Source organism: Chelmon rostratus, chromosome 23 (genome assembly GCF_017976325.1).
Source record: "Chelmon rostratus isolate fCheRos1 chromosome 23, fCheRos1.pri, whole genome shotgun sequence".
NCBI classification, from domain to species: domain Eukaryota; kingdom Metazoa; phylum Chordata; class Actinopteri; order Chaetodontiformes; family Chaetodontidae; genus Chelmon; species Chelmon rostratus.
Genome location: NC_055680.1, coordinates 1,713,912 through 1,739,622, shown reverse-complemented (window position 1 = coordinate 1,739,622; position 25,711 = coordinate 1,713,912). Strand labels below are relative to the sequence as shown.

Below are 25,711 nucleotides of genomic sequence, written 5' to 3'. Positions count from 1 at the left end.
TTTGTTGCCTCAACCTGACCAAACTAATAAGAACTGACTCATACGGGACACAAACCCTGATCTCCAGGGTGACGGTCGAGTGTTTGCCTCCTTCATCCACCACTATTCTTTTACTTAAAACAGCAGCAAGTCAGTGGCAGCTAGGTTGTTCACACGTTTGTTCATACGTTTGAAAGTTTCCTTTTCAAAAGCTGCTTTAGTTCTGCTGTTGCAACAAACACAGTGTTGTTAGTGCTGCTACAAAATCTGCTGCTGCTGCTTCTCAGGAATGAATGAAATGAAGCACATTAACTTTCTGTGTCATGTTATCATGACTTTGTGTTGAAGTGTTTAGAAGAGAAGGAAAGGTCTTTAGGAGGGTCTAACCCTCCCTAACCCCAACCCTCTGACAATGTTCCATCCAAATACATGTTTCCTACTGTTCATGTTCTCATGTCAAGATTCAAAAAGACACGACATGAACAAGCTTTTAAACACTTCATGTCTGGAATATTTGTTCAGAATTCAGTCAATTTACACACAGCTAAATCATTTCAGTATTAATTAGTGTCATTATGAGAGAATATTTTCAGGTCGTCTGACGTCTGTGATGTTTGCACTCCAACAAAATAAAGATTTGAATGGAACATTGTCTGCAGACCCTCTTAAAGCTCTTTCCTTCTTCTCCAAAGTCAAAAGTTACTGAAAAAGTCAAACTTGAATTGTTTCTCCTGATCAAAATCGTTCAGTCAAATTAATGAAATTTAAATTTAATCTATAAATTGTTAGTAATTTTATCACTCCTGATTCTGACACAACAGCTGCTGATGTTCACATTCAATACTTTTTGTTTTTTCCCTTTGAAATGTGAACAGTGACCTAAACTTTGATCTTTGTATTTTTGAAGCTTTTTAAACAAAGTGTAGAAGGTATCTCTGAATGGTTTAAGTGCTTGTCGACAAACTAAAAAGGAATGAAAGAGTTAAGACTTTTCTACAAACTAAGAAAAAATGAACAAGTTTAAACTAACTTCACCCACAAACTACAAATGAATGAAAGAGATAAAACTGATCAACTAAGAAAACAATAAAGAGTTCAAACTTATCCACAGTGGATGCTAATGAAGAAGTTTTTTTGTTTTTTTCAAAGAAGGACAGAAAGGGAGTAAGTTTTTTCAACAAAGTGTGAAGGTATCTAAAGGTCGGCTAAAGAAAAGAAGAAATGAGACAAAACTGATCTAAAAACTAGGAAGAAAAAAGAGTTCAAACTGATCTACTTAAGGAAGATTTTTTTTTTCTTTTTTTGTTTTTTTTTTTTAGAAGAAGGAAATAAAAAATTAGAAGCCGGAAACAAAGGTTTGGATTGTGTGTGTGTGTTTGTTTGTGTGTGTGTGTGTGTGTGTGTATGTGTGTGTGAATGTGTTTGTGTGTGTGTGTGTGTGTGTGTGTGTGTGTGTGTACTTTTGCAGCTACTGGCTGCTCCAGCTGTGGAGCTCTGCACCTGGCCTGAGGCTCACATCTCTGGGTTGTATGGAGAGTCTGTGAGCCAAGCCATCAGCATCTCCGCCACTGCATTAAAAGCAGCGGGTGGGAGACCGACAGGCTGGGCGGGGGGCTGGGGGACGGGGCTCCGCTCCCGCCGTCGTCCCCGCGGAGGCTCCCGGACGTCTCCGGAGCCGCTCTCCCGCTCCCTCCGTCTCCTCCTGCGTCCAGCAGCCTGTTAGAGACATGAACAGAGGGACAAAGCAAAGGACCAGGTCAGACTAGTTCAGTTAGAGTCCTTTCAGACTGCTGCTGGAACATCAGTGGATCCATCTGCTTCATGATAAAATGCTCCAGTGAAGGCTGAACACTGCTGAGTACACTTACTTCACAAATATATACAGCCAACTATGAGAAGAACACGACAACTAGAACATATACTGGCACAAAGTGCAAGTTCCACTTGAGGAAACAGATGGAAGAACTGAACACTTTACTTGTGCTGTAAAAGTCATTATTTTACAAACTGTGAAAAATGAAATCTTAAATCAGCAGCTCATATTTCCAGTCAAACTAGATGGGACATGAACACAGCATCACCACTTCAGTCTGCTCTGACCAACATCAGCTGACGATAGAAGAAATAACAACTCCTACATTATGGGGACGCTTCAGTTCAGCTTGAAATTATTTGTGGTTGGTCTCCAAGCAACAGCAAAAGCCACTGCAGCACATCCCATAATGACATAATTAGCTAATTAGTGCCAACTGGAACTGTTGTCTTCATTGTTTAACAACATAAATCAGTCATCAAGCTCGCCACTAGTGAGCAACACAAACACTAGTAAACAACAGAGATGTTGACCAGCTGCTTCAACAACTTCCTTCCTCACTCTCTGACGCCTCATCCGCTGTTTCCCGTGTTTCCCCACAACGTACAGCACTAGAGGGGTAAAGGAGATATGACGCCATCGACAGGACACCAAATGAAACGCACCGTGACCCCGAATAACACGACAGATTCCTCTGGGTGGGAACATTGTTGGAAACATTTGGGATAATGGAAGCACACAACTCAACATCATATATAACACAGGTCTCCTTGTTTTTAGACATTTGAATGTGGAAAGGTTTCATATTATGTCTGTAATGAGTGTGGCTGTTGTTTAGGCCATCAAAGATGAACCAAATCAGCAAACAATCTGAACTCTGAAGTGACACAAATTCCCTCAACAAAACAGCTGGGTGATTACTTGTTCACTGTTTCTTTATTTCCATTTGATCACGTTTGACTATTGTTTTGGGATTTTCGTGAGCAAAGACTGTCTTCATCTTGACTAAAAGACGTCCACATTTTCATTTTCAAAACACTGTGTTGTTCCAGAAAGTGTTCAAAGTCAAAACAGGGTTGATTGTGTAGTGCATTAGTGGACAGCGTGATAATTCATCATGATATTGTGCTTTTCAACTCATAAAAATCTTTGTTTTGGTCTTTTTTGGAGGAATTCTGCTTTTTGGACGACTAGATGTCATCAAAAAGACACTTTCAATGTCCACAATTGTCAGTTAACATGTAAAATGTAGTAAATGTTGAAAATAACAGGATCCACACTTTTCCTGTGTGCATCCTTTCAATCATAGACAGAAAAGCCAGGTGTCTTACCCTGGTGCTGCTGGTGGTGGTGGTGCTGGTGGTGGTGGTGGTGCTCCTCTGGCTCCTGCTGGGCTCTCTCCTCCAGTAGCTGTGGTCATGGAGGTGGGACTGAAATGATTAACAGAAAGTTTTAGAAACAGACTCTACTGAATTCATCACAAATATGTTGAACTTTGCACGCAAATGTTTCTTTTTATCTCTTTAACCGCCTGCAATGTCACATTAAACTTTCAACAAGTCGACACTGGAACAATTAGCTTGAAAAGCAGCAGCAGGATTTCACTGAACAGACTTGGCCACTGAATGAAAGTGGGAATGATTAGAAACTGCTTCTATTCTCACATTCTCCATGATGACAGTAACAGCAGTGAACTGGGGTCTGCTGGGTCCTTTTCTCAATGAGCTCTTGTTGAATATTTTCTCTCTTATTCTCAAACTTTCTCCTCCGAAGTCGCAGAATAAAATGGCGGTTTAAGAACTTTCTGGAATGTTTATGGACTCACAGCAACCAGTAACCACAGCAACCATCATCAAGGAACAGACCTCTGCTAATTGTACCTGGACTGATTGACACTTCACAGTCTTGTTTTTATTGACATGTTATTGATTTATTGATGGAAAATCAATTATTCCCTCCAACATGTGTTCAGTAGCCTAACATCCATTATGTTTGTATGTCTGAAACCAACGTATGTGCTTCTTTATGGGTTGATAAGCACTAACGCAGTTAGCCAAGTTAGCTGCTAAAGTTGTTAGCTATAGCTCACTTGTCAAATATGGAGCCATATTTCTAATTGAACACGTTTCAGACAGCAGCTCATTCCCCCTGGTCTGACAGGCATTGTGCTGGACCTGTGTCACCTGCTGACTCAACTCATTTGACTGAAACAGACTGTTAGCTAGCATCCTTTCTGTAAGTACCTGTAGGCTAATAACACCTGGACAAACTGGGTCAAAGGACATCTAACTTCAGTGTTTGAAGACAGAATAAGAGACAAAGCAGGTTCACCTGGTCGCTGCTTCACTGCAGAACATCCTCTGTTATCTTTAGTTTGGTCTAGTAGAGCTCAGAAAAAGCAGCTGTTGCTTCATGAAACATCTGGAGAAAGCTGGCAAGTCAGTGAACGCCACAAACGCCAGTCAGACGATCTGAAGCTGGAAGAAACTCTGAATCAGTGTCTTATGTGGCCTCTTAACTTACTGACTGTGCTCGCTTATTTTTTCTACTACCTTGCTGCCAGGTGGTACAATACAGTCAGTAGTACTCATTACTTGTTAGCAAGACTGAGAGTCCCAGAAGTCCAGGAAACACTGTGATCAGAAGCTGTGCTGCAGACAAGGGACCAATCAAGTTCCCTACAAGATTAGCACAAAGATGAGCATTTGTTTCCCTTGATCAGCTGTTGTCAGCTTTTGTCTTTTTACTGTTTTTGTTGTTTAGTTGCTGTCACAAAGTCTCTTAACATTATTCATTCAATAACTGTGGTGACACTGAAAATATCTTTGTGTTGAATGACACCAAAACAGCTGAGTTACACTGACATTACTCAGACTCCATCAAATCTACTTGTCTGTGCTGAATCTGGTTTTACCAAAATGTAAATCTGGCAACCCTCATTCAAAGCCTGTAAGATAAAGTATCTTATTTTTCAAGCTTTATTTAAAAAGGGGGATGAATGTGGTCAAGTTTTCCATCGGAGAGGATGAAACCCCCCCGCCATCCCTCCTCAAATCAACCCCTGACCAGCTCAGATACTGCAACACAATAACATTCACAATGTATGAACACACAGTGCGAAAGACAGGTTTTAAAGTGTATTTATAGTTATTTAAAGTTTTATTACAATGCAATGTAGGAAAAAACACACACTAAGTCAGAAAACAATGAATAAACAGAAAATATTGGCTGGCAGTGAAGGATGAAGTTTTTCCTCCGCTTTGCATTTCTCTCCATGTTGATGTGGTTTGCATGAGGCGAACAGAAGAATAATACTCTGGATCTCAAGAGTTTAGAGGCTGAAAAAAAACCTACAACTCAAGAGCAAACATTTGAGGAATGGATTGAACTTTGTCTTCATGTCTTATGGAGAGGAATGTGTCAGTCTCAGGCTGAGGGAGGAAAGTGGCCACAGCCTCCATCTGTCCACATCAAGTGCCTGGAGCTGTCCACGGTGCTGAAAGTGCTGAATCACTTTGCCCCACTGTTGAAAGACAAACATGTGGTGGTGAGGACAGACAACACACTTTTTGACACTTTTCCCCTGGTTCTCCATTCCTCACCTTTTAGCGCACATCACATTTTTCCTCCTCCTCAAAGAAATGAGATGGAAGAAACATCACATGGCCTCTGTCCATCACGATGTGGCAGCGCAGCAGACTTCAGACAGACACAGCAGCTGTTTGTGCATTACAGAGAGCATCCTCAGGGAAAGCCTCTGATTACACAAGCAAATAAGCAGTTTCCCAAACTGTGGAACAGTTCCTTTCAAATCACAGTGTGAACGTTAAAGACACTTTCTCATCAACAAAGCGTGGAATGGTTTGGCACACCTTGTCAGCTTTGATCTTCTCGGCTTGGCCGGGCCGTGGTGAGGCCTCGGAGCTTTGAATAGCAATGACCCATTAACTTTACAGACCCAGAAACACAACTAGATCCAACAAGGACAGATAATAAAAGACAGAGACAAGGACTTCCCCAAGAAAACTAAATATATGAATATTAAATACTGTGGACTGGAACAAGCAAAGCAAAAGTTTAGACAATTAAAAAATCTGGAATTTTTCATTTTAAATCTGTTATATCTAAAATGTATTTCATGATACAAAAAATACCACATATACACACACACTGAGAGACAAAAATCAATGAGTTTGTATTAATTAATGAGCGTCAGACATCTGGTAGTGGGACAGATGAATAATGGGAGAGATTACCCTCTCTATTACTTTCCTTATGAATTGAGCTGCTTTTAAACTGCACAGCATCAATCAAGCAATAAGTGAGATTATAATACGGTCGCTAGAGAGATAGACTTGTGAGTGCTTGAGCAGAACTAACGTTAGTTTAAATAGCGGGGGATTAACCGCTGTGACAAAAGAGCATTCACGCAGTTTAACTTCAGACGAGCGTGAGCAGCAGGAGTGTACAGCTACTGACGCAGCAACCGGAAACAGGAAATGGGACAATACGCTTACCTCAGCACGTCAGCACGTCCCTAAAAAATAGTAAAAATAGTAAAAATAAAGGCAAGGTTAGGAAATTGTGAATGGAAGAGATTTGAAGCATTTTCACCAGAGCTCTGCTTGGGGTCTGCTTGCTAAAAGGTGGGCCTGCTTGTGATAGGGGCTCCAGTGTGGCTGCGCCGTCTGTAGCCACGCCCCTGTAGCAGGTAGGCGATGTCAATCTGATTTTGGGGGCGGAGCTAAGATTATCCGTTGGACTGTGCTGTCACTGAGCGAGTGACGTCACACATGAAAGCACACGTTTGTATGATACACAGATCAGGTTACACTACAGTGCGTATTATCTCATTGACAACCGTAGAACAACTTGCTTTATTGAATTTACTATAAACGTACACATACGTACACATACACATTTTTCATTTATTCGGAGGTAGACAAAAAATCAAGGTCAGATGGATCAGTGGCTGAAAGGCAGAGAAGACACAGAAAGTCTCCTTGACAACATTTGTGTAGCTCCTGAGGAAATAGACGCCTCAGAGCTGCACAATATGTTCTTGGATCAACAAGAAGACGGCAGACAGTTTAACTGTCTGGACCTAGAAGGGAGATATCAATGGCTAATAGCTAGGAAAAAAGTAGTCAGCGATTTAAACAAAGACCTTCACAACAAAGTTCGCAAGCTGCACATTAAACTCAAGCATCAGGTAGAATTAGAGGAAAATTGTAGGCTTGTTGAAGAAGAAACACAAATCATGACCCAAAACTGTGAGAGTCTCGAGCAAGAAACTGTGGAAGTAGAGGGGCAAATAAAGGACCATCAAGCCTTGGAGAGTGAATACAAGAAGACACAGACTAAAAACAAAACCTTGAGCCAGCAGTGGAAGAAGCTCAAGCACACGGTTCAGGACCTCAAGCAGAAAATATTCAGGCAAAATGACTTGAAGAAGAAAATTCAAACAACGCAGGAGAAGAACCTAACCTTGCTCTGCCTCATCAATGACAGGGAACATCAGCTAGAGGATGTGACCAAAAAGCTTGCCAACGAACAAGAGATGAAGATTAAGTATGCATCAGTGAACGCTGAAAAAAAGGAAAGGAGGCGCCACAATCACATCCTCCGATGCAGAATCCGAGAGTTGGAAAAAGATTACGAAAAGGTGAAACCCTGTCTCGCTCAGTATCAACAGAACAAAGCCGAGTTGGATGAGCTCAAGGACGAGAACGCTGCCCTCACTCAGGAATTGCGGGAAATTCAGAATAAGATCAGAGAGCAACAGTCTCTTCGCTCAGTCAAGAGTTCCAGAATATAATTTAATTTAATTCTTTTCTTTTTTTAAATTTGATTCACTTTATTGATCCCAAACTGGGAAATTATTCTCTGCATATGACAAGAATGATGCGCAGATAGGAGGAAGGTCAGACGCTGGAGGGCTGGACAACAAGCTGCGAAACGAGACTGTTAGGGCTGCAAACATCAAAGTCAAAGGAAGGAAGGAGGAGGACGTGAGTTTCCACTCCCAGCCCTGCTTCCTTCCTCCCTTCCTTCTTCTTTCAGCTGTGGGGTTTTCTCCGGGTGCTCCGGTTTGCCCGTCGACTAATTCAGTCCAAAAAAATGTTGCAGTCCACAGGACTTGTTTCCAAAATGCATCAGGCTTGTTGAAATGTCCCTTTGCAAACTTCTGACACTGAACTTTGTGGTGAGGATGCAGGAAAGTTTTCTTCTGATGACTTCCATGAAGGCTGTGCAGGTGTTGCTGCACAGTAGAACAGTGCACCACGACTCCAGAGAGGAAATAAACTTGGTATCTTCCTGAAGATCTTTTCTCTGTCAAACAGGGGTGTTATTCTACACTTCCAGCAATCCAGCGAGCACTTTTCTCTCAAACTTTACTTTGTTTTCCAGACTTCTAAAATAAATAATAGTAATAATAAAATAAAACTCAACTTCAATCTTACATCTTCTACTCACTTAAGTCTTTATTGATGAGCACCGTTTTGCTGATTTGCATGACAAAATATCTATGTATCTAAATAATAAATATCTAATATATATATTTATATATTTTGTTTCTTTTCTTGAAAGATAGCTGTGCTACATATTTGTTGTTTCTAGGTATTTAAATGAATATAATCGGTGTCAAGCAAGTCTCAACAAGCCTACACTTGAAAGAAGAGTAACTGAAATGCTGTTGAAACGATGGTTATATGTCAGTAAAGTATTTGTATCTAACTGACTAATTGAATCAAGATGCTTCACTATAAGAAACTGCCAAGAAACTGTCCAGAACATAACCCACCTAAAACTGCAAACTGCACTTTGTTTTTATGCCCACTAAACTAACAAGATATAGCCCGACATGTTAGTAGTGACATTTAAAAGTGTTGGTACACTGAAAAAAAGTTGGAGTGTTATTTACTTACTTAAGAAAACTTTGGATAGTTTTTGCACTTGGATAAATTCAGCAAGGGCGATCATCAAGTAAACGGATATCAGTTTATTTTACTCGCACACCTCAGGTAATTTAATGTTGATAATTAATATGGTCATTGAATTTTACTCTCTCCTTCTTTGTAAGTTTTACTTCAAACTGAAAAATCTCACCTAAAATCAATGGCTTTTAAAGTTCACTTTAAAAAACTTTTATGACATTTACATTTATGGACAATTTGAACATTTACACAATATTTTACAGCTTTAATTGTCTAAATTACTGTTTTAACACCTTTCTTAAGTGATTTTTTTCAATAAAACATTGTTCAATAGGTTTTGCATTGCAAAAAAAGGTATATTTCACCCTGAAAAAACAATAAAACAAACACATTTGACATGCTTCAGGAATCGTCAGTGCATCTTAAAAGACATGCTTATTAGAAGGTTTCATTATAAAGAACAGTGTTTTTCCCTGAGGTTCTCGGCATCTGTTTCTGTATCATAACCTACAAAAAACAGAGCATCTTGACAGTAAAAAGTGTGATATTTCACCCCTCCTTCTTTTCATGCCCACACTCACATCCGTGACCCATTAAAAATGGTTCCACGATCATTTGAGAACCTTTGGTTTAACTTCGAAAATGCTGATCTAACTTCCCCTCCTTCTTTTCTCTGATGATTTTATCTCAAACTCAAGTAATATTAATGAAGCCCTTTCAGTTTCCATAACAACAAAGGAGATTCTGTACATGAACCTGTTCAAGTGGGTGAAAAATTCACCAGATCTGAGAGCCAAGTGGAGCACACAACAGAAACAGACACTTGTGCTGGAAGTGTTAGGATTAGTATGGAGATCAGAGAAAGATGAGTTTGTGTTTGATTTAAATGGACTACTGGATATTTAAAGGGCAAAGCAAATGCAAAGATTGAGGGAGAGCTAACTTCAGAGGAGCTCACTGTAGCAGTGTACTGGGTGAAGATGACACAAGAGCAGAGTTTCAGCCAAGAAATCTGTCAGCTGATATCTGGTCAGAACATCAAGAGATTTTAGTTTCAGGGAGCAACACCCATATGTGCTGCCTACAAATCACAGATGCCACGAGAGAGCGATGCATTCTGGGGTCAGGGATACTCTAGTTCAAATGGGGGAGAGATACTGGGTTTTAAAGGGGAGACAGCTAGTTAAGCAGCTGGTCTCACATTGTTAAATCTGCAGAGGAGGTTAAAGGTGAAACCAGCTCAGCAAGTTACACCTCCATTACCCAGAGACCGAGTCACAGAATCCCCACCATTTGAAATGACTGGAATAGATTTTGCAGGTCTCCTGTATGAAAGGTCTGTGAGAGTCCAACAAGCAACGAGGACCATCGTTATTCAAGGATTGATTTTGATAAGCAGACAGATAAAACAGTGGAAACATGCAGCACAGTGTACAGTGAAGACATTCCTGCAGGAAACTAAAGTCCAGAGAGCCGTTAAACCTGAGCTTTATCTCCCTGATCTGAGAGGTTTCGTCAGGTCTGTGACTCAGCTGAGGAAGAAGAACGATGCGTTCAGTGAACAGGAGGTTTACCGGCTGAAGACAATTGTGACCAAAGTCAGAGCTCAGTTAACTGAAGATGACGTATAAATCCAAAATGTCCGTCCACATACTACTCGTATGTGTTTTTGCTGTAGTGACTCTCTTTTCTTTTCCTATGTGTGATTTAAAAATAGGCTCTTTGAACATCAATGGACAAAAACCACATAGATGTGGTTTTTGTCCAGGAGACTCACAGCGACACTGACAATGAAAGGCAGTGGAGGACAGAGTGGCCTGGGGACGTCTTTCTAAGCCACAAAACGTCCAAATGTGGTGGAGTCGGGCAGCTTTTTTCAAAGGGCTTCAGTCCCTGTGCTGTACAGGTGGAGGAAATTTTACTTGGTGATTTTAATTTCATGTCGATGACCACTCTGACTCAAGAGCTCTGGAGTTTCTGGATCTCGTCGCCTCTCTCAATTTTGTTCAACATGTCCAGAGCTCCACCCACTCTCATGGGAGTACACTTGACTTAGTAATGACTAAAAGCATTCCTGTTGACATTTCAGCCATTACCGAAATCCCTGTGTCTGACCATTTTTGTGTCTTTTTCAATGCTACTCTTTTTACTCCTATTTACAGCGCTGAGACCATGGTTGTAAAGCTCTACATTAATGATGATGTCATTGACAGTTTTTCACATATGGTGAATACTTTTCCTCCATCTGATACTACCTCAGTTGACGAACATGTTCAGGATTTTAATGATAAACTAAGAGTCTCATTGGATACTGTTGCTCCTGCACATATTAAAAAGAGACAAAAACATCACAAACAACCATGGAAAAATGCTGAAATTAGTCAGCTAAAAATAAACTGTCGGAAAGCTGAGAGACGATGGAGGAAAAGCAAACTACATGTTCACTTAGAGATTTTTAAAAATCAAGTTTTAATCTACAACAATGCAGTCAGGAAAGTGGGACAAGCCTATTTCTCAAAAATTATTTCAGAGAACCAAAACAATCCCAAAGTTCTTTTTCTGTAATTGACTCTCTTTTAAATCCATCATCTGCCCTCAGTCTTCACAATAACCCAGCTCAAAGATGTGAAGAATTTGCTTCCTTTTTTAAAGAAAAAATCATTTCTATCAGAGCTAACATTACAAACCCCACATCACAACTTCCCTTGATTTTCCCATCAGTGAGCCAACAACTATAATGTCTTCTGTTAACAATGTGTCTGATGAAGACGTCAGAAAAGTAATTGACAGTATGAAATCTACCACCTGCATTTTAGACCCTATCCCAACCACTCTTTTTAAATCTTGTTATCATAGCCTCTCCTCAGACACTACATTTATTATTAACTCCTCACTTAAGTCAGGCATCTTCCCAAATACAATCCAAACCCCTTCTTAAGAAATCCAACCCAGATCACTCAGAGCTGAATAGTTACAGACCCATTTCAAATCTTCCTTTTCTTGTTCATCTGACTAAGAATAACATTTGAGAAAAATTCCAATCTGGTTATCGAGCCAACCACAGCACAGAAACAGCCTTACTGAAAGTTGTAAATGACTTGAGAGTTATAGTGGACTCAAACAATGTGTCTGTACTTTTTCTTTTAGACCATAGCGCAGCGTTTGACACAGTTGACCATAAAATTTTAATTGACAGACTTGGGTATTGGGTGGGTCTCTCCAATTGTGTTTTAGCTTGGTTTCAATCTTATTTAAGTGATATACAGTTTTTTGTCAGCCTGGGTGATCATGTATCAGAGACTCACAGCACTCAACATGGTGTTCCTCAAGGTAGCATTCTTGGCCCAATTCTGTGTTCGTTATACATGCTCCCACTAGGAAATATCATCAATCAACACCAGGTCAACTACCATTTTTATGCTGATGATGCTCAATTGTATATCTCTATCTCACCTACTGACCCCACTGCACTGCATCGTCTCACTGCCTGTCTCTCTGACATCAATGTGTGGATGAGCAAAACTTTTTAAAACTAAACGAAGAAAAAACTGAAATTCTTTTAATAGGACCCATAGCAGCAAGAGAAAAATTGCACTCAATACTTGGTGGTTTTAGCAGTCACATCAAAACTCAAGTTACGAATTTAGGAGTGATTTTAGACTCAGATTTAAATTTAAATTTTAACAAGGTCATTAAAACATCTTTTTTCACCTTTTTTAACTCAGAAAGACGCAGAAATGCTTAGTCATGCTTTTATCACTAGCCATACTGTAACTCTCTTTTTACTGGTTTGCCAATTAAGTCCACAAGAAAACTACAGTTAGTCCAGAACGCTGCAGCCAGAGTCCTGACAAAAACAAAGAAAATCAATCATATCACCCCACTCCTTAAAACACTACACTGGCTCCCTGTTTCCTTCAGAATAGATTTTAAAGCTCTTTTATTCGTTTACAAAGCTTTAAATAACCTTGCTCCTCCGTACATAAGAGATTCTCTGTCATTTTATGTACCAGCCAGAACACTGAGGTCCTCTGCTGCTTTTCTTTTGAAAGTTCCTCATATGCTCCACAAAAGTACAGGTGAAGCTGCCTTCTGTTTTTATGGCCCTAAACTGTGGAACACATACCTTTTGACATCAGAATGGCAAGCTCTCTCTGTATTTTTAAAAGGAAATTGAAGACCTATCTTTTCAATCTGGCTTTTAATTTGGAATAATGTTATAACCCAGGCTGACAAAACACTGCTGTTTTAAACTATTTTAATTTCAAACACTGTTGTTTTTGCCCGAGTCTATTTCAACTTTTTTTCTTACTGTTTTTATTCTTGTATTGTTTTATTACCATTTTATCATTTTGCTTTTATTGCCATTTTATTGTTTTATTGCCATTTTATTGTTTTGCTTCTTTCTTGATGTTTTTATTCTGTTTTGTGAAGCACTTTGGGCTGCATGATTGTATGAAAAGTGCTATATAAGTAAAAGTTGAGTTGAGTTGAGTTGATGGTGATGTCATTGAGGCCCCTGTAGTCAATGCACGGTCGCAGGGTCTTGTCCTTCTTATCCACAAAGGAAAATCCAGCACCAGCAGGAGAAGAAGAGGGGTGGATAATGCCAGCAGCTAAGGAGCTCTGGATGTATTTTTTCATGGCTTCCCTCTCTGGGGCTGACAGGGAGTCGAGGTGGCCCTTGGGGGGAAGGTCCCATGGAGAAGGTCGATGGCACAGTCATATGGTCTGTGAGGAGGCAGAGAAGTTGCACGAGCCTTGTTGAAGACCTCCTTCAAATCCATGTAAGCAGAGGGAACGCCAGACAGATCAGGGAACTCTGAGGAGGGGTCAACAGGCTTGGGGAGATCAGCAGATAGGAGACAGGATGAATGACACTGGTTACTCCAGCCCAGGATAGTGCCAGTAGTCCAGTCTATATGTGGATTGTGCCTGGTTAGCCATGGAAAACCAAGAATGAGAAGGAGTTCAGGAGAGTCAATAATGTAAAAAGAAATGAATGGTTACCTGACATGAGGAGAGCAAGAGCTGGAGTCTGCAGAGACACATGACAGATGGATGATTTAGTAGCTGAACATAATAACTCCTTTCTCCAGTTTTTGGCTTGTTTTCAAAACAACAACTTTTGAAACCAGTCGCAAAGTAACAACAATTTCTAATCTCTGAACACAGAGTTATCATTGACTGAACCCTTGAACATCAAGTTTGTCCTCTTGTGTCTGTCTTGTCTGTGTCTCTATACAGCACCAAGTGTGTCTGTGTGAGTGTTACTCGGTGAGGTGACTGTTGAGCTTCAGAAGCAGTCGGCTCTCCAGATTCTTGCACTCAAGTCGTGATCTTTTTGCAGTGAACAGAACACCTGCATGACTAAAAAGTCTCTCACATGCTGCAGATGCTGGCAGACCTGTGTTGATCTTGATTGACAGCTTCTTTATTTGAGGAAAGGTATTCAGGAGATCCATACCTCCTGTGGACGGACACGCAAGGTACCTCTCAAGCTCTCCAACCTCTGAGTTTCCTGTCTTCACAGATGCAAACAAATCATCCTCATCAGAATGGCTGTCGTGTGAGGGAGCAACATCGTCGTCCATGCTGGTGGCGAGGTGACCTTTGATGTAGTCGAGTCCTGTGGAAAAATAAATACTTCATATTTAAATATAGTTTGTGTTGACATCATTCTGTAAGTCACCAAAGACAAAAGAAACCATGAAGTCTGACCTATTCACAGATTATTAGTCTAAGAAGCAAATTATTCTCTTTAATGAAGATATATTACCGGCTTTTAAGATGCTCTCATCTGTGGTCCAGCACATCCTGAACTTTGGCAGGAGAACAGCAGCAGCAATAAGCTCTGGGTCCTTCATAATGTCCCCAAAAGCAATTTCTCACCTTCTTTGAAAAAATGGTTTCATTTTGTTTTTGATATTATATTATTATAAAAAAAATTAATCTGAAAATATTATACACGAGCTACAACAAATCCCACGACTGCTGCTACTCAGGAATCAATAAAATAGATACTTTATTCATTTCCAAAGAGAAATCTGCAGTTGAAATGCACTTGAATGAACTTTCTGTGTCATGTTATCATGACTTTGTCTGTGTTGAAGTCTTTAGAAGAGAATGAAAGGTCTTTAGGAGGGTCTAACCCTCCCCAACCCCAACCCAATGCTCCAAACACATGTTTCCTATTGTTCATGTTGGATATTGTTCATCACTTGAAACTGTTCCACATTGTTTGTACATCTTTTCTATTCTCATGTTCCCAGGAAAGATTTGCAGGGACTAGACAGCTGACTGAAAATGTGTTCCACCAGTTTCAGCCTCCAGAGCTCAGGAGACATGAGAACATGACTTCAACATCACTCAAATAAGAGCAGACTGTCAATTCAAGAAACATCATCAAACCACTTTCAAACTCTGCACTCCTGACCTCTAGTGGCTGAAGTCAGTGTGACGTGCTGTCACATGACACACCTTCTCATTCACTCCATTCATATATTAACATCGTCAGTGTATGAATCCACTTGGTGGAACATGGGAAAACTATCAGAGTAGAAAAGGCTTCACATATTTATTCCAGTCATTATCACTGACATATGAACTGTGGGAAAACCAGATGAATGGAATATTATACTGCGACAGGGTGCAACACCACCGTTTTCTGTTGGGGAGCAGAAACACCAGGCAACAAAACCCAGGAGAGGAAAATTAGAAATAAAAGTAATTCTTTATTACAAACGTCTAAAAGGAGGAAAGTCTTCAAAGGAGAGTCCATGTTGTGCCCTTCAATAAGGGGAATAATGTTAAGAGAGAGACGAGGAAAATAACATGAAGCAACTCTTTGGCTCACTCTTTAGTCATGAATTGTTTGATATCATTGAAACAAAACTCATTCAATCACATTCAAATCACATTCAATATCAGGACGCCATGTCCTCGAAAACACGTTTTTAACACTTTTTAAATTATTCACAATGTCTTTTTTAACTAAATTATATAACCAATGTACAATGAAATGTTTTTACCTTATTTTCTTATTTATTCAAATCACCTTTAACTTATCAAATGTCACATCCAACATCTTAACATCAGACTTCTAGTGCAAATAAGGGGTGTCATGCTGCGTATCATCAATAAACACTGAAGGCACAATTTTACTGTGACTCTGCTACATATGACCTTATATAGTGCAAAAGTACAGACTGGAGCTCTTTTCATACATTTTCTTAGTGCAAAAGTACAGACTGGAACTCTTTTCATACATTCCTTCATTTGAGTTCATACTCAGTGCTCCTGTATTTTCAGTCCAGTTTGATCAACAGTGTCCATCAAGCCACAAACCAGTTTCAAACAGTCCTCTGATAGTCCATCACTGCCCTTTAAACAATTCTGTTTGTGCAGCATGTCCAACTCAGCAACACTCTCCTTTAGCACAGGTTCATGAGTGTGATGTGACTGGTTGGAAAGTGTCATTAAAAAAAAAGTGTAACCACAGTCCATCATATGTTCAACAGTCCATTTGTGTGTGTGTGTGATGTGTTCAACAGTCCATTTGTGTGTGTGTGATGTGTTCAACAGTCCATTTGTGTGTGCATACTCTCAGTTCAATGGTATGCGATGTTTCTAGTGTAGGAAGTGGTATGGCTGCACAGAATATGTCCACGGCACAGTACAGGTGGTATGCTGTTGCAGAGTTCTCAGGTTGTAACAGGCTGGTGAACCAAGTCTATCATATGTGAAAACCTTGGGTCGTCTGTGTTGTCGCCTCGGCCGCTGGAGCTCCTCATTGCTGGAAACACTTGGCACAGGTGAGGGGACAGCAGGCAGATCCTCAACACTGGTATCCTCCAGTTCTGGTTAGTTCTCCTCCTGATTTGTCGGCTCTTGGTTAATCTCTGGCTCAGGTTGCGTGTTTTCCACAGGATTCAGTGTCTCAGGGAAAAACAGTCTGGATTGTTGCCGAGGTAACACTGGATAATACTCATCATCGTCGTCGTCGTCATCCTCTCCATCCGACTTTTCAGCTTCTTGAACTCCTTCCTTTCTTTGCTTTGGTCGGGCTAGAGTGCGATTAAACCGCTCAACCTGCCCGTTCCCTTGGGGATGGTAGGGAGTAGTTCTTGAACCTGCGACTCCACAGTACTTTTTCAGTTGTCAGAACAGTTGGTTTTCAGATTCAGCACCCTGATCATGGTGTATTCTTGTTGGAAAGCCAAATCTCAATGCATAGTCATTAAAGATTTTGTCTGCAGCTGTTTTACCAGATTTGGCCAATTTTGACTTCTGTTTACAGTTTTCCTGTGCATCACTCCACTTTCATCCAGCTTGTCCCATTCTCTGAGAAGACATGTCATTGTGCACCAAGTCGTCTTAGTTCTGGGCCTGATGGCTTTGTTGCAGCAAGTTTGTACTGAATCACTGGTCCGACGGTGGGATCATTCCTTTGATCTTGTTTGATCTGGTCTGTTGTCAGTGGAATGAGGGGTACGCCTTCATTTACTGCTGCACATTTGACTGAGACACCCATGGACCAAGACACACTCAATTCATCCTGACTTCCTCTGAACACTCGTTCATGTATGCTTCCATGTCTAAAGGCATTCTGGACAGACTGTCTGCATCAATATTTTCCTTTCCAGGGCCATATTTGATTGTCAAGTGGAAATCTGCCAGTTCTGCAACCCATCTGCAACCGGTAGCATTCAGTTTGGCAGTAGACAGTACATAGGTAAGTGGATTATTGTCACTGTACACGCTGAAGAATGGTGCGTAGTAGAGCTAATCCCAAAATTTCTCTGTGATAGCCCATTTGAGGGCTAAGAACTCTAACTTTCCCGAATGTAGATGATCATTTTTCTTTGCTACAGTTAGAGCACGTGAGCCATAAGCAATCACACGCAGCTTTCTGTCCTGTCTTTGATACAATACTGCACCCAGTCCCTGGCTGGAAGCATCAGTGTGGAGGATAAAGGGTTGTGAAAACTCTGGGAAGCCTAGAACAGGTGGCTGAATGAGGCAGTCTATCAACTGTTCCAGGGTTGACTGATGCACATCCTTCCACTCAATGGCTGTGCTGGATTCCTCTGCCGTTTCTTTTTGTTTGCCACTTCCTGTTTGCTTTGTGAGGGGTCTCAGCCTGTGCAGGTGCTTTAAGCAGGTCATACAAGGGGCTGGCAATACGTGAAAAATCTTTGATATACTGCCGATAATAACTCAACAGTCCCAAGATGGCTCTCAACTCACCAACAGTACCTGGCTGTTTATTTTTCATGGCTGTGACTGCAACTGTATCAGCTGGGTCCATCCTACTTCCGTCAGCTGACACAATCCTGCCAAGGTATCGTACTTCGTCCCCACCCTTCCACTTTCACCTGAAGCTTCCCCCCGCTCGCACCGTGCGTCTTCACCGTCTCTCTGGCGAGTGGCGCCCGGTTTCCCCCCGGGCGTCAGCAACAGCTCCTTCAGCCCTGCAGCAGGTGAGCACGTCCTGCGTCGGGATAGCTCTTGTAACGCCATTCAACCGCACCTGGAACGAGACGCCTTCTCGCCGTCGCAGCCGTCCAACCGGCGCTGCTCAAACAGCGTTTCCCCTGTGCATCTGTGTGTGTGTGGTATTGTTGCAGCTACTGGATGCTCCAGCTGTGGAGCTCTGTGGAGATTCTGTGAGCCGATCAAGAAGCATCTCCACCACTGCATTCAAAGCGGACGTGGGGGGCCACCAGGCTGGGGCCCGGAAGGGCCAGGCCAGACGGGCTCCTGGAGGGCTCCGGGCTTTATCTCCTGCTGGCTTCCTCTCTTGACCAGAGGTGGAGGGCTGGGGGCTGGGGCTACGGTCTCTCTGTCTTCTCTCCTGGAGCTGCTCTCCTGCTCCCTCTTACGGTGGCCCTGAGGGTCAAAACAAAACAGCATTTCTGATCATGGAAAAGGAGGGAGCAGCACTTCTGGTGGCAGTCTCAGCTGCCACCCACGTGACACGGCAGACTCTGCTGTTTTAGGCAGCTGCCACTGATCTGCAGCTGTTACTGGCAGCTGCCATCGCTGCAGAGGAGATGCCACAGTCACTGTCGCTGTTCATCTCCTCATGACACTTTTTCTCTGCGTTATCAGTCGTTTCTGTTGTGTTGGACTATTATCAGTTATCAGCTGGATTTTTACTGCATGAGAACATGGACGTGTGTGAGGATCACAGCCAATGGGTGACAGTTGACAGAAGACGTTTTGTTGCCTCAACCTGACCAAACTAATAAGAACTGACTCATACGGGACACAAACCCTGATCTCCAGGGTGACGGTCGAGTGTTTGCCTCCTTCATCCACCACTATTCTTTAACTTAAAACAGCAGCAAGTCAGTGGCAGCTAGGTTGTTAACACGTTTGTTCATACGTTTGAAAGTTTCCTTTTCAAAAGCTGCTTTAGTTCTGCTGTTGCAACAAACACAGTGTTGTTAGTGCTGCTACAAAATCTGCTGCTGCTGCTTCTCAGGAATGAATGAAATGAAGCACATTAACTTTCTGTGTCATGTTATCATGAATTTGTGTTGAAGTGTTTAGAAGAGAAGGAAAGGTCTTTAGGAGGGTCTAACCCTCCCTAACCCCAACCCTCTGACAATGTTCCATCCAAATACATGTTTCCTACTGTTCATGTTCTCATGTCAAGATTCAAAAAGACACGACATGAACAAGCTTTAAACACTTCATGTCTGAAATATTTGTTCAGAATTCAGTCAATTTACACACAGCTAAATCATTTCAGTATTAATTAGTGTCATTATGAGAGAATATTTTCAGGTCGTCTGTGATGTTTGCACTCCAACAAAATAAAGATTTGAATGGAACATTGTCTGCAGACCCTCTTAAAGCTCTTTCCTTCTTCTCCAAAGTCAAAAGTTACTGAAAAAGTCAAACTTGAATTGTTTCTCCTGATCAAAATCATTTAGTCAAATTAAATGAAATTTAAATTTAATCTATAAATTGTTAGTAATTTTATCACTCCTGATTCTGACACAACAGCTGCTGATGTTCACATTCAATACTTTTTGTTTTTTCCCTTTGAAATGTGAACAGTGACCTAAACTTTGATCTTTGTATTTTTGAAGCTTTTTAAACAAAGTGTAGAAGGTATCTCTGAATGGTTTAAGTGCTTGTCGACAAACTAAAAAGGAATGAAAGAGTTAAGACTTTTCTACAAACTAAGAAAAAATGAACAAGTTTAAACTAACTTCACCCACAAACTACAAATGAATGAAAGAGATAAAACTGATCAACTAAGAAAACAATAAAGAGTTCAAACTTATCCACAGTGGATGCTAATGAAGAATTTTTTTAGTTTTTTTAAAAGAAGGACAGAAAGGGAGTAAGTTTTTAAGAAGTTTTTCAAACAAAGTGTGAAGGTATCTAAAGGTCGGCTGAAGAAAAGAAGAAATGAGACAAAACTGATCTAAAAACTAGGAAGAAAAAAGAGTTCAAACTGATCTACTTAAGGAAGATGTTTTTTTTCTTTTTTTTTTGTAGAAGAAGGAAATAAAAAGCTGAAATCCGGAAAAAAAGGTTTGGATTGTGTGTGTGTGTGTGTGTGTGTGTTTGTTTGTGTGTGTGTGTGTGTGTGTGTGTGTGTGTGTGTGTGTGTGTGTTTGTTTGTGTGTGTGTGTGTGTGTGTGTATGTGTGTGTGTGTGTGTGTGTGTGTGTGTGTGTATGTGTGTGTGTGTGTTTGTGTGTGTGTGTGTGTGTGTGTGTGTGTGTGTGTGTGTATGTGTGTGTTTGCGTGTGTGTGTGTGTGCGTGCGTCTGTGTGTGTGTGTGTGTGTGTGTGTGTTACTGTTGCAGCTACTGGCTGCTCCAGCTGTGGAGCTCTGCACCTGGCCTGAGGCTCACATCTCTGGGTTGTATGGAGAGTCTGTGAGCCAAGCCATCAGCATCTCCGCCACTGCATTAAAAGCAGCGGGTGGGAGACCGACAGGCTGGGCGGGGGGCTGGGGGACGGGGCTCCGCTCCCGCCGTCGTCCCCGCGGGGGCTCCCGGACGTCTCCGGAGCTGCTCTCCCGCTCCCTCCGTCTCCTCCTGCGTCCAGCAGCCTGTTCGAGACATGAACAGAGGGACAAAGCAAAGGACCAGGTCAGACTAGTTCAGTTAGAGTCCTTTCAGACTGCTGCTGGAACATCAGTGGATCCATCTGCTTCATGATAAAATGCTCCAAATGTTCACAAGTTGTGAAAATTTGGAAAAAACTGGAACTGTTGTCTTCATTGTTTAACAACATAAATCAGTCATCAAGCTCCGCCACTAGTGAGCAACACAAACACTAGTAAACAACAGAGATGTTGACCAGCTGCTTCAACAACTTCCTTCCTCACTCTCTGACGCCTCATCCGCTGTTTCCCGTGTTTCCCCACAACGTACAGCACTAGAGGGGTAAAGGGGATATGACGCCATCGACAGGACACCAAATGAAACGCACCGTGACCCCGAATAACACGACAGATTCCTCTGGGTGGGAACATTGTTGGAAACATTTGGGATAATGGAAGCACACAACTCAACATCATATATAACACAGGTCTCCTTGTTTTTAGACATTTGAATGTGGAAAGGTTTCATATTATGTCTGTAATGAGTGCGGCTGTTGTTTAGGCCATCAAAGATCAACCAAATCAGCAAACAATCTGAACTCTGAAGTGACACAAATTCCCTCAACAAAACAGCTGGGTGATTACTTGTTCACTGTTTCTTTATTTCCATTTGATCACTTTTGACTATTGTTTTGGGATTTTTGTGAGCAAACACTGTCTTCATCTTGACTAAAAGACGTCCACATTTCCATTTTCAAAACACTGTGTTGTTCCAGAAAGTGTTCAAAGTCAAAACAGGGTTGATTGTGTAGTGCATTAGTGGACAGCTTGATAATTTATAATGATATTGTGCTTTTCAACTCATAAAAATCTTTGTTTTGGTCTTTTTGGGGGAATTCTGCTTTTTGGACGACTAGATGTCATCAAAAAGACACTTTCAATGTCCACAACTGTCAGCTAACATGTAAAATGTAGTAAATGTTGAAAATAACAGGATCCACACTTTTCCTGTGTGCATCCTTTCAATCATAGACAGAAAAGCCAGGTGTCTTACCCTGGTGCTGCTGGTGGTGCTGGTGCTGCTGGTGCTGCTGGTGGTGGTGGTGGTGCTCCTCTGGCTCCTGCTGGGCTCTCTCCTCCAGTAGCTGTGGTCATGGAGGTGTGACTGAAATGATTAACAGAAAGTTTTAGAAACAGACTCTACTGAATTCATCACAAATATGTTGAACTTTGCACGCAAATATTTCTTTTTATCTCTTTAACCGCCTGCAATGTCACATTAAACTTTCAAAAAGTTGACACTGGAACAATTAGCTTGAAAAGCAGCAGCAGGATTTCACTGAACAGACTTGGCCACTGAATGAAAGTGGGAATGATTAGAAACTGCTTCTATTCTCACATTCTCCATGATGACAGTAACAGCAGTGAACTGGGGTCAGCTGGGTCCTTTTCTCGATGAGCTCTTGTTGAATATTTTCTCTCCTTATTCTCAAACTTTCTCCTCCAAAGTCGCAGAATAAAATGGCGGTTTAAGAACTTTCTGGAATGTTTATGGACTCACAGCAACCAGTAACCACAGCAACCATCATCAAGGAACAGACCTCTGCTAATTGTACCTGGACTGATTCACACTTCAGAGTCTTGTTTTTATTGACATGTTATTGATTTATTGATGGAGAATCAATTATTCCCTCCAACATGTGTTCAGTAGCCTAACATCCATTATGTTTGTATGTCTGAAACCAACGTATGTGCTTCTTTATGGGTTGATAAGCACTAACGCAGTTAGCCAAGTTAGCTGCTAAAGTTGTTAGCTATAGCTCACTTGTCAAATATGGAGCCATATTTCTAATTGAACACGTTTCAGACAGCAGCTCATTCCCCCTGGTCTGACAGGCATTGTGCTGGACCTGTGTCACCTGCTGACTCAACTCATTTGACTGAAACAGACTGTTAGCTAGCATCCTTTCTGTAAGTACCTGTAGGCTAATAACACCTGGACAAACTGGGTCAAAGGACATCTAACTTCAGTGTTTGAAGACAGAATAAGAGATAAAGCAGGTTCACCTGGTCGCTGCTTCACTGCAGAACATCCTCTGTTATCTTTAGTTTGGTCTAGTAGAGCTCAGAAAAAGCAGCTGTTGCTTCATGAAACATCTGGAGAAAGCTGGCAAGTCAGTGAACGCCACAAACGCCAGTCAGACGATCTGAAGCTGGAAGAAACTCTGAATCAGTGACTGATGTGGCCTCTTAACTTACTGACTGTGCTCGCTTATTTTTTCTACTACCTTGCTGCCAGGTGGTACAATACAGTCAGTAGTACTCATTACTTGTTAGCAAGACTGAGAGTCCCAGAAGTCCAGGAAACACTGTGATCAGAAGCTGTACTGCAGACAAGGGACCAATCAAGTTCTCTACAAGATTAGCACAAAGAAGAGCATTTGTTTCCCTTGATCAGCTGTTGTCAGCTTTTGTCTTTTTACTGTTTTTGTTTTTTAGTTGCTGTCATAAAGCCTCAACATTATTCATTCAATAACTGTGGTGACACTGAAAATGTCTTTGTGTTGAATGACACCAAAACAGCTGAGTTACACTGACATTACTCAGACTCCATCAAATCTACTTGTCTGTGCTGAATCTGGTTTTACCAAAATGTAAATATGGCAACCCTCATTCAAAGCCTGTAAGATGAAGTATCTTATTTTTCAAGCTTTATTTAAAAAGGGGAATGAATGTGGTCAAGTTTTCCATCGGAGAGGATGAAACCCCCCCGCCATCCCTCCTCAAATCAACCCCTGACCAGCTCAGATACTGCAACACAATAACATTCACCATGTTTACCATTGTATGAACACACAGTGCGAAAGACAGGTTTTAAAGTGTATTTATAGTTATTTAAAGTTTTATTACAATACAATGCAGGAAAAAACACACACTAAGTCAGAAAACAATGAACAAACAGAAAATATTGGCTGGCAGTGAAGGATGAAGTTTTTCCTCCGCTTTGCATTTCTCTCCATGTTGATGTGGTTTGCATGAGGCGAACAGAAGAATAATACTCTGGATCTCAAGAGTTTAGAGGCTGAAAAAAAACCTACAACTCAAGAGCAAACATTTGAGGAATGGATTGAACTTTGTCTTCATGTCTTATGGAGAGGAATGTGTCAGTCTCAGGCTGAGGGAGGAAAGTGGCCACAGCCTCCATCTGTCCACGTCAAATGCCTGGAGCTGTCCACGGTGCTGAAAGTGCTGAATCACTTTGCCCCACTGTTGAAAGACAAACATGTGGTGGTGAGGACAGACAACACACTCTTTGACACTTTTCCCCTGGTTCTCCATTCCTCACCTTTTAGCGCACATCACATTTTTCCTCCTCCTCAAAGAAATGAGATGGAAGAAACATCACATGGCCTCTGTCCATCACGATGTGGCAGCGCAGCAGACTTCAGACAGACACAGCAGCTGTTTGTGCATTACAGAGAGCATCCTCAGGGAAAGCCTCTGATTACACAAGCAAATAAGCAGTTTCCCAAACTGTGGAACAGTTCCTTTCAAATCACAGTGTGAACGTTAAAGACACTTTCTCATCAACAAAGCGTGGAATGGTTTGGCACACCTTGTCAGCTTTGATCTTCTCGGCTTGGCCGGGCCGTGGTGAGGCCTCGGAGCTTTGAATAGCAATGACCCTTTAACTTTACAGACCCAGAAACACAACTAGATCTAACAAGGACAGATAATAAAAGACAGAGACAAGGACTTCCCCAAGAAAACTAAATATATGAATATTAAATACTGTGGACTGGAACAAGCAAAGCAAAAGTTTAGACTATTAAAAAATCTGGAATTTTTCATTTTAAATCTGTTATATCTAAAATGTATTTCATGATACAAAAAATACCACATATACACACACTGAGAGACAAAAATCAATGAGTTTGTATTAATTAATGAGCGTCAGACATCTGGTAGTGGGACAGATGAATAATGGGAGAGATTACCCTCTCTATTACTTTCCTTATGAATTGAGCTGCTTTTAAACTGCACAGCATCAATCAAGCAATAAGTGAGATTATAATACGGTCGCTAGAGAGATAGACTTGTGAGTGCTTGAGCAGAACTAACGTTAGTTTAAATAGCGGGGGATTAACCGCTGTGACAAAAGAGCATTCACGCAGTTTCACCTCAGACGAGCGTGAGCAGCAGGAGTGTACAGCTACTGACGCAGCAACCGGAAACAGGAAATGGGACAATACGCTTACCTCAGCACGTCAGCACGTCCCTAAAAAATAGTAAAAATAGTAAAAATGAAGGCAAGGTTAGGAAATTGTGAATGGAAGAGATTTGAAGCATTTTCACCAGAGCTCTGCTTGGGGTCTGCTTGCTAAAAGGTGGGCCTGCTTGTGATAGGGGCTCCAGTGTGGCTGCGCCGTCTGTAGCCACGCCCCTGTAGCAGGTAGGCGATGTCAATCTGATTTTGGGGGCGGAGCTAAGATTATCCGTTGGACTGTGCTGTCACTGAGCGAGTGACGTCACACATGAAAGCACACGTTTGTATGATACACAGATCAGGTTACACTACAGTGCGTATTATCTCATTGACAACCGTAGAACAACTTGCTTTATTGAATTTACTATAAACGTACACATACGTACACATACACATTTTTCATTTATTTGGAGGTAGACAAAAAATCAAGGTCAGATGGATCAGTGGCTGAAAGGCAGAGAAGACACAGAAAGTCTTCTTGACAACATTTGTGTAGCTCCTGAGGAAATAGACGCCTCAGAGCTGCACAATATGTTCTTGGATCAACAAGAAGACAGCAGACAGTTTAACTGTCTGGACCTAGAAGGGAGATATCAATGGCTAATAGCTAGGAAAAAAGTAGTCAGCGATTTAAACAAAGACC

General features: G+C 41.4%; 1 long non-coding RNA gene across 1 annotated transcript; it reads right to left on the bottom strand.

The window, feature by feature from the left end:
• Positions 1-4,993: 4,993 nt before the first annotated feature.
• Positions 4,994-6,452, bottom strand: LOC121626834. Its single transcript, XR_006007975.1, has 3 exons — positions 6,310-6,452; positions 5,395-5,510; positions 4,994-5,315 (listed from the first exon to the last, which is right to left on the bottom strand). It is a non-coding gene; the product is annotated as an uncharacterized LOC121626834 (long non-coding RNA).
• Between the last annotated feature and the right edge of the window lie 19,259 nt (positions 6,453-25,711).